The sequence below is a fragment of the Lagopus muta genome, chromosome 19 (genome assembly GCF_023343835.1).
Source record: "Lagopus muta isolate bLagMut1 chromosome 19, bLagMut1 primary, whole genome shotgun sequence".
NCBI lineage: Eukaryota > Metazoa > Chordata > Aves > Galliformes > Phasianidae > Lagopus > Lagopus muta.
In genome coordinates, this window is record NC_064451.1 from 9,252,993 (window position 1) to 9,268,418 (window position 15,426).

Below are 15,426 nucleotides of genomic sequence, written 5' to 3' on the forward strand. Positions count from 1 at the left end.
AGAAAGAACAGAAGGCAAGTCCCCATGGCAGCATGGCGTGCGTCTGCACACACATGTCTGTCAGTCTTCTGCAAATGGTTGCAGACGCTCTGAAAGCAAAGTGGTTGTTGAGCTGTGCATATGGGAGAGTTCTTACAGTCATACAGATGCAGCCCGTGGAAAGCAATGGGCCCTCAAAGCTTGGGCTGCACAATCCATGCAGCCTCACACCTAAAAGTGTGTTTTCTGATCTTTGAAGATCCTCCCTGCCATTTTAGGCCCTTGGGTAAGGAGGGTGAGTCAGCCACATTAGGGTCCTATTCATCCCATTTCTTTGTGCTTAAGCAGGCAGTAGCCACTGGAACTGCACAGCCCATCTCTGCACTATCTCAATAGCACTGCTTATTTCTCTGTCTCTTTAAAACCTGTGTAAAACTGAACCTGCTGGAGCTGTGCATTAGTTTCCTTCAGAGTCCATAAGCGGTTCCTTTCCCAAGAAGCCCAGCACCTCGCTGCTCTGGACAATACAAAGTAGAACTGTAGGAGATTCTGTAGAGAATCTGCCATTTTTAATGATTTTCTTGTTCTTCCTTCATATAAGAAATCTGCCCAAAGAGCAGTGGTCACAGAGGCCTGTTTCCCTGGGGGTCCGTGAACAGTAATTCCTCTTCTTAGCACCCTGATCTGGTATCTCCTCCTCTGTGTCATGAGTCCAGCATGTTTAGCATATTACACATTCTGTTTGAATTGAATTGGTATTTCTGCAGCTGTATCATGTGATCACCAACATTAAAATGGTTGTTCCAGGATTAATAGTTCTTTCTCTACTTTTTGGACTGTAGCTTCCTTTTGCAGGAGGGGCAGGAAATCACATCCTGTGCTTTACACTCAGCCTTGGCTTTTACCCAGAGGAGAGCAGGATTTAGTGCTGCTGATGCCTGCATCTTGCTCAGATTGTTCATAGTGACGGGAGATGAGCTGTCGTGCAGGAGGGCGGGGAGTCCCCGAGACCCCAGGAGCTGAGGCGTTCTGACTGAGCCCTGCTGACTTCAGGCTGTGGCTTTCGGAGCAGGGACGGCATTTCCTAAATACGAGTGTGGAGTGCAGCCAGTTTGTCCACAGCTGGGGCATGGCGGCCCCGGGGCCCCATCCAGGCAGAAGGGTGTGGGTTTGGGAACGCTGCCCAACCGCCGGCTGTGCCCACAGCTCCCAGCAGCCACTGTGCAGGGTTTCTGGGTGGCAGATCTGCAGGCAGTGGGGCTGCCCATCAGACTGGGCTGTAGATACATCAGCATCCTTCTGACACTAAGTCTGACTTATGTTCATGTCTCTTTGGCCTCCAAAGCTGAAACAGAACTGAAGAGGCTCCTCTTGTTTATTGCTCAAGAGACTGTAAGCATTTCTTCACTCTTACCATTGCTGCTTGTCACTTAGCAAGGCACTGCAGGCTCTCCCTGGCAAGCATCAGACACAGACTCTCCCCTCCTGCAGCCCATGGTGTCTACACAGCACAGTTCTGCCCTTCCATGTGGCTGTTCCCAGCCACAGTTCTCTGTTTCTCAGAACCTGCTGCTGACATGAGCAGAGGGCTTTATGGGTCAGTGGAGCAGCAAGAAGCCAAGCCTTGCCCCCAGTGCTTTGGCTGCTGAGTGGACCTGTCTCTATGCAACCTCAGTGGATGGTTTCAAAAGTCTTTGCTGGTTTTCCAGATTTAAATCTCTTTGACTTCTGGATTTTGACCATGGATCCCACTGCGGCATGGCTGCCAAGCGCTGTCTTTGCCACGGGCTGCATTGGATGTGGCCCTTCAGCAGTTTCCTTGGAAGCGGGATAGCCGCAAAGCTGAGAAACGTGAAAGCCAGAGAACTTAGTGAGATCATGTAAGGAACTGCAGCGCAAGGCTGTCTGCCCTCTGCAAAACAGAGCGGGGCACGCAGTGCTACAAGTGGATGGCGTTTGGATGCTGGTGCGCACTCTTAGATTAACCTGATGAAATGCAACAGGGTAGAGAGGAAATGAAAGATTTTGTACAAACTATAGGGGCAACATATGGCAGATTGGAGATGGGGAGACCTTGGAGAGCAGTTTGTGGCCACAAAGATACTCAGCCTGTTTTACAGCACAGCTGCTCTGAACAAAAGAGCCTGTCTAGATCGCTCTCGTGTTAGCTAATGCTGGTGACAGGAAGTTTGGAAAATGTCTAAAATATTGCTCGTTAAATGGGCAAATGCAGCACTCAGGTTTGAAACATACTGATCAAATGTGTTGGTCATAACGGTCATGGTTATGAGATGTGTCAACAATTTAACAGAGTGGGTGCGAAAGCAGGGAGCAGTGGGACCAGAAGAGCAGAGCAAGCAGTGTGTTGCTGCTTAGGGCTGCACGCTTCCCTTGCAGAAGAAATTTGTCCAGCTTGTGCAAATGAAATTAAAAAGGCAGAGCAGAGAGGGTATGTGGTTGAGCCACCCAAATGGACTTCTGAGTGCCCCAGCTTGGGTTTTTTGCAGAGAGTCAATGAAAATATCCTTTTTCTGGAGCTAAGTTTGCAGCTGCAAGCAGCAGATGGCTACGTGAGTCTCATGGGCAGGGAACACCCTGACTTTGGTGATCAACAGATCTAATGAGTGAATGTGGTTCAGAACTGATGGTGCAAAATTTCTCAATAAATCACGTGAAAGTGTAATCTGGGAAATAATATTGAGAGTTCTTCTGATGAATGGCTCTGCAGGTACACAAGCAGGGATCAGTAGGATCTCTGTTTTTATAGATTAGGCTGGATTTGCAGAGGGGCATGAAGGAATACCATCAATCAGGCAAATATTTTCAATAATGCCTGTGAGTTTATTATTCTTCTTTGGCGTTCTTAAAATAACCGTGGATGGGAGGAATATTTGAGTCTGAGTTACACAGCAACTGCTGCTGCTTTGAGTACAGGGAGCAGCCCTGCTGTAGGGGGGGCAGTGAGCTTCTGAAACTGGCCTACAAAGGAAGATAGTTTTGATGGACTCTTTGTGACAGGTGTACGGTAAGTTCGCTGCCTGGAGTTGGTCTTGCCCTGCTCAGCAGCACGGTGAAGTCTCTTGGACGCCAAACAAAAGCCTGTCTGTTTCCCATTCTTCTTGAAGTAAGGGATGATTCCCCTTCCAGCTGAACAGTAAGAGCAGAGCTTTCTGTACAGTTGCTGTCACATTGCTGCCTGTGTATTTCTGCAGGCGCATAGCGATTCTGAGCATTCAGTCTCTGGGTGTGGAGGCGGGAGCTCCTTCGGCAGCGCTGTTGAAATTTAGGCTCCCCGAGCCCCATTTGTTTCAGAAGCTGCGCATACAGCAACGCCCACCGCTGCGACTCCAGCGCCTGGAAAGGACTCCTGCTCAGGAAAATTACCGGCTCGTAATGAGTGGGGACTGCCTTAGCCAGGCCGGCTTTGATCTTTGCTCAAGAACTGGTTTAGGATAATAACGGGCTGACATAAAATACAAATGGCCACTTTGCGAGACAAAGATGATTGCTTGTGTAGGGCTTTGGCTACTGTGCAATTCATTCCTTTTCACAGACATGCAGCTAATATCTAAGAGTCATTTGCAAGATATTTCTGATCTACATAGTGGCCCCACCTTTCCTGCAGCTGCCACCGGAAAGCCAGGTCGGCTGGGGGCTTACAGTGATAGCAATGAATAATGATCTGCAATCTGGGCTCCCTTTGCCTTGCTGTTTGCAGGCCGCATCTTTTTCTGCCTTAAGCAATGGCTCTTTCGGTGGCTGTGCTGGAATGTGGTTGTGTTCCTCCTGCGGTAACGGTGCCGGGGATGGCCGGAGCGCGGGTGGGTTCCTGGGGGTGGATTATGGCTGTTGGAAGTGCTCTGTGCTGCTCATCCTCGTGCCGTGTGGTGGTGGGACAGAAATACACGAAGGAACTGAACTTGGTAGAGGAGCAAGCTGTGTTTCTCTGTGTTTGTTTTTGTTTTTGTTTTTTTTTTTTTCCAACCCTGTTGGCTTTTGGCTCTCTCGATTTCACGGCTCTCGGGCAACCCGTTACAGTCCGTAGCGTTTCGTTTGGGCTGTGAGTTTGCCATCTAGCGGCTGCTGTGTTTGTCAGGGAGCTCCGGCCGGCCCACGGCCTCCGGGCTGTGCTGTGAGGGATGGAGATGTGCTGGGCTGTGCTGTGCGGGGTGGGGATGTGCTGGGCTGTGCTGTGCGGGATGGGGATGTGCTGGGCTGTGCTGTGCGGGGTGGGGATGTGCTGGGCTGGGCTGTGCGGTGCTCGGAACAGCTCTGGCATTCTGAGCATTGTCCTGCCATGGAGCGTGAGTGCTTCGATGGGAGCAGGGAGGAGCAGATGGGCAAAAAGCAGATAGACGTGTTATGAGAAAGTATTGCAGTAGCTTCCTCTGCCTCCTTCTCCACACTGGTTTGGCAAAAGCAGACTTGGTTGTGTTTGCTGTGCTGGAGAAATGATGAAATGAAATGATGTGCTGCTCCATGCATGCCTGCTCTGTGCCTTTCTCCTCCATGATCTCATGTATGAATCAAAGCTTGCCTACAGGTGGTGATCGAACCCCAAAGGCTTATCACTTACCAAGCAACTGTCTGCAATTATTTGTTTGTCCTCAGTAGCCAGCTTAGTTAGTTATTGATATCTCATGTTTGGCTCCCCATGTTATAATGAAAAGGAAGAGATAAAAGCCCTGTTTCTGCTTGAAGTGCCAAATTAGCTAAGGATAGTGACACTGCTACTGTTTTCTCATGTGCTCAGATAGAGACGCACACTATTGCTCCTTACAGGCAGGGGTAGCTTGTTACCTGGGACAAGGCTGCCTGTACTGCATGAACTGCAAGCCAGAAGCATGTGAAATATTTACTAGGCAGTTAAAATAGTGGAGATGCTGCCTTGCCAGATTAGATATCACACCAGCAGTCAGCGTGAAGGAAGCAATTTCTCCAGGGTAGCTGTGATGGAGCCTTAAGCAATCAGCAAAGCCAACGGTTGGCTTTCAGGAGGCACTTCCTGAAGCATTTGTAAAACCTCCTGGAAGAGTTAGTGCCATTCTCTGATCTGGGGCTGCATGAGAGTGAGTTCAGCAGTACCTCTGGATGTGGCAATGTCGGCCAGGAGCAGCTGTTGGCAAAGAGCAGTGAATGTGCACAAGTGGCATTCACCTACCTCAGCATTGCCTGGGAGGTGGTGGGACTGGGCCCTTCCTCCTGCTTTTCAGTAGCCATTGTGCTTTAGAGGGTGAGAAAAGATTCAGCCAAGGCCCTGAACCGCCAGTTAACCCGTTGCACTGGACAGTAGGAGGGCACTTCAGGTGCTCCCTGAGTCTCTGTCATGGGTGGCTGGATGAGAGCTGTTTGTAGATGGAGGGGGAACTTGCTGATCTCCAGTGCACAGCAGGATATAGATTTTTGGCAATATATTAGATGCCTGTTCTTTTTAGTAGCAACATTAAGGCAAATATCCTTGAGACAGTAAATTGGACCATGTGCTTCCCTTTCCTTGCCTTCCTCTGCAGCAAAAAGAAACAGCTGTTGAAATATTTTTAGTTATAATCTAGTGGGTATGAAAAAACCCATGTGCCTGTGCCTGTCTTTATGGCTGTGCCTACAGCCAGACCACCAGTGCTGGGAGCCCATCGGGCGGCAGGAGGTGGAGGGATGGTGCCCAGGCACCTTCGGCTCACAGGCAGCAGTAGGGGTGGCTCAGGAGGAGCTGCCTGCAGCTTCCAAGGCAGCAGAGACATGACTGTGGCTGCCACTACTGGGCCTGGGCAGGTGGTGGGATGGGGGCCCCTAAGCACCTATGCCTGCTGCTTCCCTACCCGGCCACTGCAGCTCTGCAGGGCCCCATCATGCCTTCTGCTTGCACAGGTTTTTAGTTAGTTTTCAGGGTCCAGCTGCAAATCACAGTTTATAACCTCCAGGGATTTTTTTGTGTGTGTGTGTGTATGTGTGTTAAATTGTTGTAAAATGATGTCCTCAGATACTCTGAGCAGACCACAGCATTCTGATGGAAGCCAGGGCTTGAATCAAAACCACCTCATTTTCCCCCCAAACCCTGCATCTCGTTAGACTTGCCTGGATCCCATTAGAAATGTGTTAATCGGAGAAGAATGACACACATCTCTGCTCTGAGGTACATATAAATTTGGTGTGACACTGAAGGAGACCTTGAAGGTGGGATGCCTGCACTGCTGCTGCCAGTATGTGGCTGTGAATCCCTCCTTAACTCCAGCGCTGATGATGTCCTCCTCCCATGGCTCCCATAATTTTCTTGTCCTGAGGCTGTCCCAGTAGCAGGCATTCAGTTTTTTTGATTGGCTTCATGATGTGAAAGCAATAGTTGAGCTTTTTCTCCTCACAGAGCAATAACTTTATTTTTTCCCCTGGCAAGAGGAAGAGTGATAATGGAAAGAAGTTTTGTGATCTCTTCCTGAAGTATGGTACGGTCACACGGCGAGGACTGTTTTGCATAGGAGGCATCAGCAGGTGGTACAATTGCGTGCAGTATGCGCGACATTTCCTTACGGTTATGAGAGAACTGTCAGCCTGGGGAGGAGTTGGCTCCGCATGGCCCGGGAGGTCGAGGTCAGCGCTCTCCTTGGCCACATTCCCAGGGCAGAGCTTGTGGGACCCCGGCACCCAGGGCAGCCTGCGCTGACGGGAAGAGGCTCGCGGGTGTCCTGTGGGTACGTGACTAAGCGCTGTGGTATTTGGTGGGGCTTTACTTCCAGATGTTGGGAGAAACGGAGTTTGGTGCAATTTAAGCTCTCATTTTAGAAAATATATTTCTAATCTTTGTGGTTACGTGAGAACTCTCTAAAACATGAAATGAATGCAGCCTGCTGGCTCAGAGACCAGAAAGCAAAGGAGGAGAAGTGGAAGCGTCTCTGCGCTGTGCTGGGGAGCGCTGCGGTTTGTTGGGGCAGAGAGTGGATGGTGGGAGGGCGGCGGGGGCTGCGTGCTGCCCTGCTCACTGCAGGGCTCAGGGCTCAGTGCTCCCCTCTGATAGATCCTGCTGTCTGAGCACAGCCCCGATGCTGTGGCAGCTGCAGCCCTGGGAGGACCATTCTGGGGTGCAGTGCTGCAGCAGCCATTTAAGATGTACTTTACGGATTCATCAACTTGTGCTTTAATTCTTGGTGCTCACAGCTTTAAGTTTTAAAACTCTGCTACTTTATAATCTCCACCTCTGAGATCCCTATTATTCCCGTTGTGCAATTACTGTGGATCAGAGTTGAATTTATTTTTACCCTCTTGTTTTTCCCTTTGCTGCAATGCCTCTGGGAGTGAATTCTGGGAAGAATCTGCTTTGGTTTTAAGCTGTGTGGTGCCGCCTCCTCTCCCATTATCACTCCCTGCTTTCAATGGCCCCATTGTGCTATCGGTGCCTGCACTTTGCCTGGTTTCAAGCATGGGGAAGAAGTTGCTCCATCCCGATGCTTCCTCCCTTTGCTCAGCAGTGCTCTCCTGCCCTGGCTGCACATGCAGGGCAGGTGGAGCAGCCACGGGGAGGATTTGTGGTGTCAGTGCATTGCACATGAGATTTCTTTCAGGGCTGTTTTCTTGTGAAACCGTTGGCTTCTGCCACTGCTTGAGGAAGGATACAAAAAACATTCTGGTGATGCAAAAAATGTTGTAAAATAGAATTATTTTTACGTAATTACTTTCTGACTGCATCAAACCCTGTCCGTTGTGCATTTCTCAGGCTTTATTGAATCTCAGTCAATTTCCTTCATCTTTGTCTCATTTCTCTTCAAAGTTGTCTCATCTCAGCTCCGTGATATTTGTGTTGCTGTCCTTTCTGCAGACCTGCATCCGTGCTTCAACCCTGGTGAGAGATTGCCGGCCCCACACTGGAGGTGTCCATGGCTGCTGCACACCTGGCTGCTGTCCCACGCAGTCCCTGTGCAGGCTGACAGCACGAGGCAGCTGCTCTCCTGTGCTGTCCCCAGGAGCACAGCCCTTTTCTGTGCGTCCCGTTGTTTCCCGAAGGATTAAAATGCCCCCGGCCCAACTGCCTGCCCTGCTGACATTTCCCCCAGGTCTTTTCCCTTTCCTCTCCCCTTTTTGCCCAGCGCTCAGTCCTTTCTTTGGCTGCTGGGCCCCACGGGCACACTGTTAGCAGTGTGGGGCTGCGGGGGTTTGTGCGGCGCAGTGTGTTCACCTCTGAGGAATATTTTGGATCCCAACGTGAGCACCTGGCTAATGAGCTGTGGTTCCAGTGCTCGCTGCAGAAGTGTTGCAAACATAATGGGGACAATATTTGCTTAAAATTTGTTTTGAACATTTATGGCATTTTTTTCTTAGTTTGCTCAGTGTTTTTTTTTCCCCCGCATCTTATTTATTTTGGACTGTGAAACTATTCTAGTTATTTCCCTTTTTTTTTTTTTTTGTTTTGAATAAATTTCCCTTTACTGTTCTGCAGACAGAATGACACTACGGGCTGTCATCTTTACTTCCTGGACATATTGTATTATTAATGCTTTTTAAAACTTCTTCTTTTTATCAGTTCTATGATTAGAAAAGCTTGGTTTTTGAGTCTACAGCCTCCCTTCAGAAACAGGGTGTTAATTGCCTGTGACCCGTGTGCACGGTGTGGAAATGGAGCGTGGGGTTGGCTGGGGAGTTCCCAGGTGGTGCAGGAACCCGGCCCTGCTCAGCACTGCCTGACTCTGCCCGACTCCTGGGAAGGTTTCCCCCCTGCTGTCACAGCAGTGCTGCTGTCAGCCAGGTCTGTGCCCCGCGCCCAAGCGGCAGCTCCTGTCCCCCTGACGGCTCTCACAGAGCGGTTCTCAGCCTGGCCCATGTGATGGGTGAATCCAGGTCAGAGAGCATGGTCCCCTCACATCTGCTCGGTGCTTGCTGCTGACATTTTCATTCAGCCTGTCGGTACTGGGCAGCGATGGAGGTCTATGAAGGGGGGACAGAAACATCTTTCTGCTGGGCAGGACAATGGCAGGACCTCCCAGTAACTGCAGCTGTGTCGGGGCTCTGAATACAACAGGCCACTCTTGGCAGTGCTACTGAGGTCTGGCTCTTGGAAAGCAGCGCTGTGATTCAGCTGTCACTCAGCTCCCAGCAAAGGCAGCTTTGAAAAGGCGCCTCTGCTGCTCTCCTGGAGTAGCAAATATTTCCTAGGCCTCTGCTGCTGAATGGGAGAGATTGCCATTGTCCTCCGTCCCCTCTCAGGCTTGCTGGGCTTGCTATAAATGGGCCTTTTGCAAGGGAACAATAAGCTCAGCGAAGGGTCCAGGTTGCACATGTCTGAGCAGTGAGAACACTCGAGCACTTTTTCATTGGCTCCTGAGATGTGAAAAGCTGGGCAGCGAGAGCAGGTTTATTTTCCAGCCACAGCTGTGGGTTTGTTTTCTCTCTCAGGTTGCGCTGCGCTGGGTGTACATCTGCGCGTTTCAGCTCATTTCCTAGAAAATGTCTTCACCTCAGCGTTTCCTTTGGCCTCAGAAATCCGTTTCCTGCTGTACTCAGAGCTGTGTGATGTGTTCGCAGCAGAACCGCAGCCAGGTGGGACCGCCTGCTTTCGCATCTCTGCTGTGACAAACTTGGGCTCGGCTTTGGTAGAGTAGCCCCAAACTCGCATTGCTTTGTGGCTTTGTGGAAAACCACATGCACCTCTCTGATTCAAACCCGACTGAAAAGCCATGCATGGCTCGGGCTGAGGCTCACAGTGATTCTGGGGTTAATTCAGGCTGAAGATGATGTTTCTCAGCAATCTGAATGGAGGCAAAAGGTAAAATTTTCTGCCTGAACCACTGCAGCTGCAGAACATTTTCTGTTTTTTCTTTGACCTTGTCATGAAACTTCCAGCATCACAGAATTAGATGCTGCATTTTGGGTATGACTGTTATTATTCCTGTTCTCCTCCAGAAAATGAGCCATAGTGATCTTTGGGTCACTTTTAAACATCAGTGTAAGTTATTAAACCCCAGCCTGATCCCAAGTGTAGAATAATGTATTCACTTCCTCTACCTCTAACCTGTAACTCACTTTCTAGGGGGTCTTTTAGCAGTGATCTGTGTAGAAATGATGCAAGACCAAGGATCAGCATTCAGGGACTTGGAGCCTTCTTGCTCCCATGAGGGCAGCTGACATTGTTTGCTTTGTTTTCCTGACACTGCATGGATAGAGAAGGGGGCACTGCTCAATGTATGTGATCTCTGCTTCCATACGCTACAAATTAATGCTGGCTTTTATTTTAAAATGCTATCAGAAAAATGCTATTGGAAAAAAACAATTATTTGTTCTTTTCAGATATTCTGTGGTCTGATTTTCCTCCTGTGCTGGTGTTACTCTGCTGCAATTTGCATCGGAGCTTTTCCTGATTTGGGCTTGAGTGAAAGGAGAACCAACAGCAGCCAGGCTGCAGGTCCAGGAGCTCTGTGCTGTGGCTTGTCCTCCAAATGCCAGTGAGGAAAATCTCTTTGGAAGTTTCTGCCTTGCTCATCCCATTTACTGAAACCAAATTTCAAGAAGCTAATCGGGCAGAGAGTGCAAAGGATGAAACATTAGAAATCAAATTAATGAAGCTGAATCACCAATTTGTGACCTAGAAGACTATTAGGAGTAGTCAGAATTAATTAACTCCTCTTTGCAATGCTTCAGAGGGAAGCAGCTAGCCAGGCGTGGGGACCCGAAGGACACGGATGGGATCTGACTACCTGGAGCTGCACAGAAATGCAGCGTGCTGCTCCTGGGCCCCAGATGAACTCCAGGGGTGACCGGGAAGCGCAGTCAGGAGGAGCAGAATGGAGAGCTGCCATCGTCCCTTCCTGCGTCCTGCTGCTTCATGCTTATTCAGGGACATGCAGAGAAGCTGTGAAAGGGCTGCTGTGCAGTCCTGCCATCCAGCACAAGAGAAGCTGCACAGCTCCCAGTGGGCAGAGTGGACGTGCCGTGTTGTGGCTTGGCAGCCTGGAGCTGGGTGCCAGCATCAGCCCTGCAGTGGGACGGGACATCAGCACACAGCAGAGCAGCCTCCCGTGGTCCCAGAGGGCTGACAGCCACCAGCCAGAGGTGTGGGAATGGTAACACAGTGCCCTGCTGATATGCTGCTGATTTAATCAGAAGTAGGACTGAGCCTAATTCTTTCAGGGTAAGGTGGTCCATGGATCAAACTGTGGATTCTTTCCTTTCAAAGGTGGGAGTTTTAGACAGCTCTGGCTGATCATTGCCGAAATAAGTTGGTCGTTTGCACTACTCAGTGATATGAAATCAGCTTATCAATTGAAGTGAACGTGAGAGGCAGTACCCAACTGAGTAATTCTGGAGAACTTTAAAGATGAGTATTTTCCTCACTGATCTTTTGGGGGCAAATATGGAAGGAAGAAGATATCACTTTTTTTTTTTTTTCACTAGCCTGAACTGCGGTGTTTTTTGAGTTGATAAACTCCTTTGTGTGCTAAACAGCCCATGGGAGAAAGGAGGGAAGGAAAGATTGGTGGAGACGTGGCTCCAGGTCCTTGAATAATGCATTGTTCAGTAAATTGACTGTCCGACCTGGAAACAGTGCACTGTGTGTGATCAACATCGACATTGCTGGCTGGACAGCTTACAAAGAAGCATTTTGGAATTAATTTGATGATTATGAAAATGTCTTAGATCCTTTGCTGAAGGCTAAATAAACACAATTAAAATATTCTTAGTTTTCACTGCGCTTTGTTCAGTTCATTAAGTGTAACTAGAGCTTCCAGTTATCTGCATTTAGTTTTTCAAAAAATTGGAGGGTATTTTTAGAGCAATGTAAAGCTTATTGCTAATTACACCTGGGGGGAAATCTCATTAGGTATTCATTTGCTTTCAGAGTTTAAAACAATTCTAATGAGCTGCATTAGTTGTGATAACACTGACTGACTCTCCCTTGTCTGCTCCCCCTGGCCTGTCTGGAGCAAACAAAGCTGCTCTGGGGCCGGCAGCTCTGTGAATGTGACCTTGGTGCTCTTTAGAGGGGGGAAGCGCAGTGCAGAGGCTGAGCAGAGGCTTGGAAGCACAGCGCTGCGGTGCTGCTGCCGCTGCTGCCCTGGCATCGTGGGCTTGGCCAGGCCCTGAGAGGCCACGCGAGCACCTGTGGCCGGGCCGAGCCAGGGGGGTGCAGCTGGGGCTGCGCAGCTCTTGGGCTCGGAGGAATTCACAGGACCCTGCAGGAGCAGCTGCTGCCGTTGGACATCTCTGCTGCTCGCGGTCCCTGCAGTGCAGGTTGTCAGCCGATGTGTCTGCCTGGAGCAGTGGGCACAGACCAGCGTGGTTCTCTGCTCTGCTGGCTCCCGGAAGAACTGCTGTTGTACCACTGTCTGGGGGTCGGAAGGACTTCTGGGGAGAGCCGCTGCTGCCTCGGATGACCTGCGGCTGGGGCCGTGATGCTGTTGAAGCTGGAGTGAAGAGCTGGCCTGCCTTAGTGTGAAGAGTGCTGAATCAGGGCAGATAGAGCAGAACCATTTTCATTTCTCATTGGTACATTTTGGATGAATTGAGAAGCTGAGGGGAATTCAGTCTTTGTGCTGAATGCATAAATTATTGGGGGCTGAGCTTTTCATCCCTCCCCAACAATGCCTCAAACCCAACAACTTCTGTCCAGTGTAAGTTTTGATCCTGCTCCTTTCTGTTGTACAGATATAGCATCTTTGTCAGGGCAGTTTGGATATATGGAGGATAAAAATCACAACTGCTCCACACAACTTACTGTAACTAGCCCATGCAATCATTTGAATGTGTTTAAGTCAGCTCTTTCTAATCATGCAGAGCAACATAGTGGCCTGGGAAGATACCTGTTTATAGGGCTATGTAAGCAACATAAGATATTCATCTCCTCATCTGGCATGCAAGGAGGGAAGCTGTTTGCGCACACATATCTCTATAACAGGAAGGTGTCTGTGAGCTGAGACACTCCTCTGGAGACCAAGGAGACTCAATGTGGATGTAAAGTGGCACTTTGAGACAGGTTTACTGCTGCTTCCAGGCAGAGGCTATGAATTGAGCAGCAAGATAATGGTGTAGGAGTGATCACACACATAGCAGGATATATGGGATTCTTTGGTAATTGGGGACATTTTGGCATTGGAGCTGAGCAGGATGAGAACAAGCTGGAGGAGTCTGCATGTCAGCAGGAAGGAAAAGGCTAGCGGCAAAGATGGAAGCTAATTTTGTTTTAATCTATTGGTTGTGGAGTAGAGAAGCGTAAAGAGGCAAGTAGAAATGTCAGGCTCGGCTACTGGCAGAGAATGCACCCGAGTCGCCTGGACCAAAGTTGTAAGTAGAAAGGTGGAAACCAGACTTTATTCCTCAAAGGAAAAGAGAGCAGAGAAAACGAAGCTTTCAGGGAGCGCGGGTATGAAGTGGATGGTTGGTACCAAACCCCCTACTCTATGGCTCTCTTATTAGAGAGGTTAAAGGAACTGTGGGTCTAAATTGGAAAGGTTTTCACAGGCACTTCACAGAGCTGAAGTGTTTTGCACGAGATTCCTCAAAGGTGGAAGGCGGACAGCCTCCCACCATTATTTAAGGAACGACCCAGATGTGCACCAGGGTCTTGCAGGGAAGTTCGTTTCTCTTTAGGTGAAGACAAGTCTTAGAAAATGTTTTAATAGATGAAAAGTGGCCTGTTGAGAAACGCACAGCTTGACCAAAGATAGCCAGTGTGGTTTCCGGAAAGGACCTTTTCTGCCTCGCTAACTTTTGGAAATTTCTTTTTTTAGAACATACGCTCCTGTCAGCATAGACAAGAGGCTGAGCAGCAGTCAGGAGAGCCTTGGATCTTCAGACAGTGTTTGACAGGGTCCCACGTCGGAGGTTAATGTCTAAAGGTGGGGAGTTGGAAAGGGGAAGAATTGGCTCACTGATTGAAAATTGGCCAGAGGACAGGAGCAAAGTGGGGAAAGGAAGCATAAATAGAAGCCTTTCAAGATGAAAGACAAGTTAATAAAGGAGCATGTACTGTAGGAGACTGCACTGGCGGATCCTGGTCTTTCTGATAGTTAGAGTGTATGAAAGACCTGGCTGAGGACATAGAAAGCAAGATTTCCTAGTTTGCAGATCACATCAGATTCAGAAGGAAGTGGTGAATAATGAAGAATTCCAATACAGGCAAATTGGAGACCAACTTCTAGTCTCTAACATGATGGCAAACTTAGATCCAGATGAAATAACGGATTTTACAGCGAGATATTTGGTTACTGTATCTGACTTCCCTGTAGCAGTCTGGGATGGTCATTGCTTTTAGTACATCCCAATGGGCTGTATTTCTTGCTGAGCTGCTGGAGGAGCCTCACGGAGTGTGCATGTGTGCATGGTAAATTTCATTCTCTTTTTGAGTTGAGGGGAAAACAACTGGAAATGTTTCAAAGGGCAGAAGCATCTGAATGGAAAAGGGCAGAAAGCAGGGCTGAATGAACTAGCTTAGAAGAAATGTACAAATAAATATTCCTTTCATATTCAATCCAAAGTTCAGAATAGCTCAACCTAGTTGGAGAACAAGCCCGCATACATAGGGAAGTCCACCTGATCCTTGTATTTCTGCCTCAAAATTTAAGAGACATCTTCTCAGTATGTCCTGCCCCTGCAGTGGTGAACAGCTCTAGCCAAGAGGAGGCCTTTTAGAGTAGAATGGCTGTTTCCCAAGCACGCTGCATGTCAGCAAGGCAATTCATGAGTCTGTACGTTACCTGAGGGAGCCTGGCTGGCTGCAAGGGAGCACATCTGTCTGCTGGTCTATCAAGGATGGATGGCGGTTTCCACTGTCTCAGAATGAATAGTGGAAGGAAGATGTATCTGTGCTAGTGCTTAAGTGGTACTTCTCCATCAGCTTTCAGGTACTGCAATTAAGCCTAACACGAACAGCAGCCTTGGGAGCAGAGTACTGCAGTGGGAGGAGCTGTGCTCAGACGGGTTGGGTCTCAGTGGTACTTCTGCCCCATTTGCCCATAGCAGGGTTCCTAATCCTGGGCCTCATCTTGCTCGGAAATCTGCTGGATGAAAACATGTAGCTGTGGGATGAGGAGTAGTTTGACTGAGTATGGCATAGAAGCAGACCTTGAGATGCTTTGAGCTTCTTCCAAAATGTCTCTTTTGAAAGCTAAACAGACTCTGTTTTACAGTGTTTTACTTCCATAGTGAAATCAGCCTTACCTTTCCCCAGGTCTCTTATCCTCCAACTAGGCTTGTGCAAATTCCTTTGGTTATTTTTGGGATACTAATTAAGTGTGCTGTAGAAATTATATTATACAACTGGTAATGAGCAAAAGCTCAGATACAGTCATATACCAACCAAACCTTGGCAAAATGTAATGAGCTCAGTATTTGATACTTTCTTATTCTGCACCTGATTTTTTTTCTTGTCTGAGAAAAAAATTCCCGCTATAATGAGTTCTTTGAGCCTAAATCAAATAACGTTTTCAACGGAGATAGGTAATGAAATATTAGTCAGACCCATTGCGATGGGCA

General features: G+C 48.7%; 1 long non-coding RNA gene across 1 annotated transcript; it reads left to right on the forward strand.

The window, feature by feature from the left end:
* The first annotated feature begins 6,557 nt into the window (after nt 1–6,557).
* On the forward strand, nt 6,558–11,586 carry LOC125702569 (uncharacterized). Its single transcript, XR_007380638.1, has 3 exons — nt 6,558–6,662; nt 9,355–9,498; nt 10,246–11,586. It is a non-coding gene; the product is annotated as an uncharacterized LOC125702569 (long non-coding RNA).
* The last annotated feature ends 3,840 nt before the right edge of the window (nt 11,587–15,426 follow it).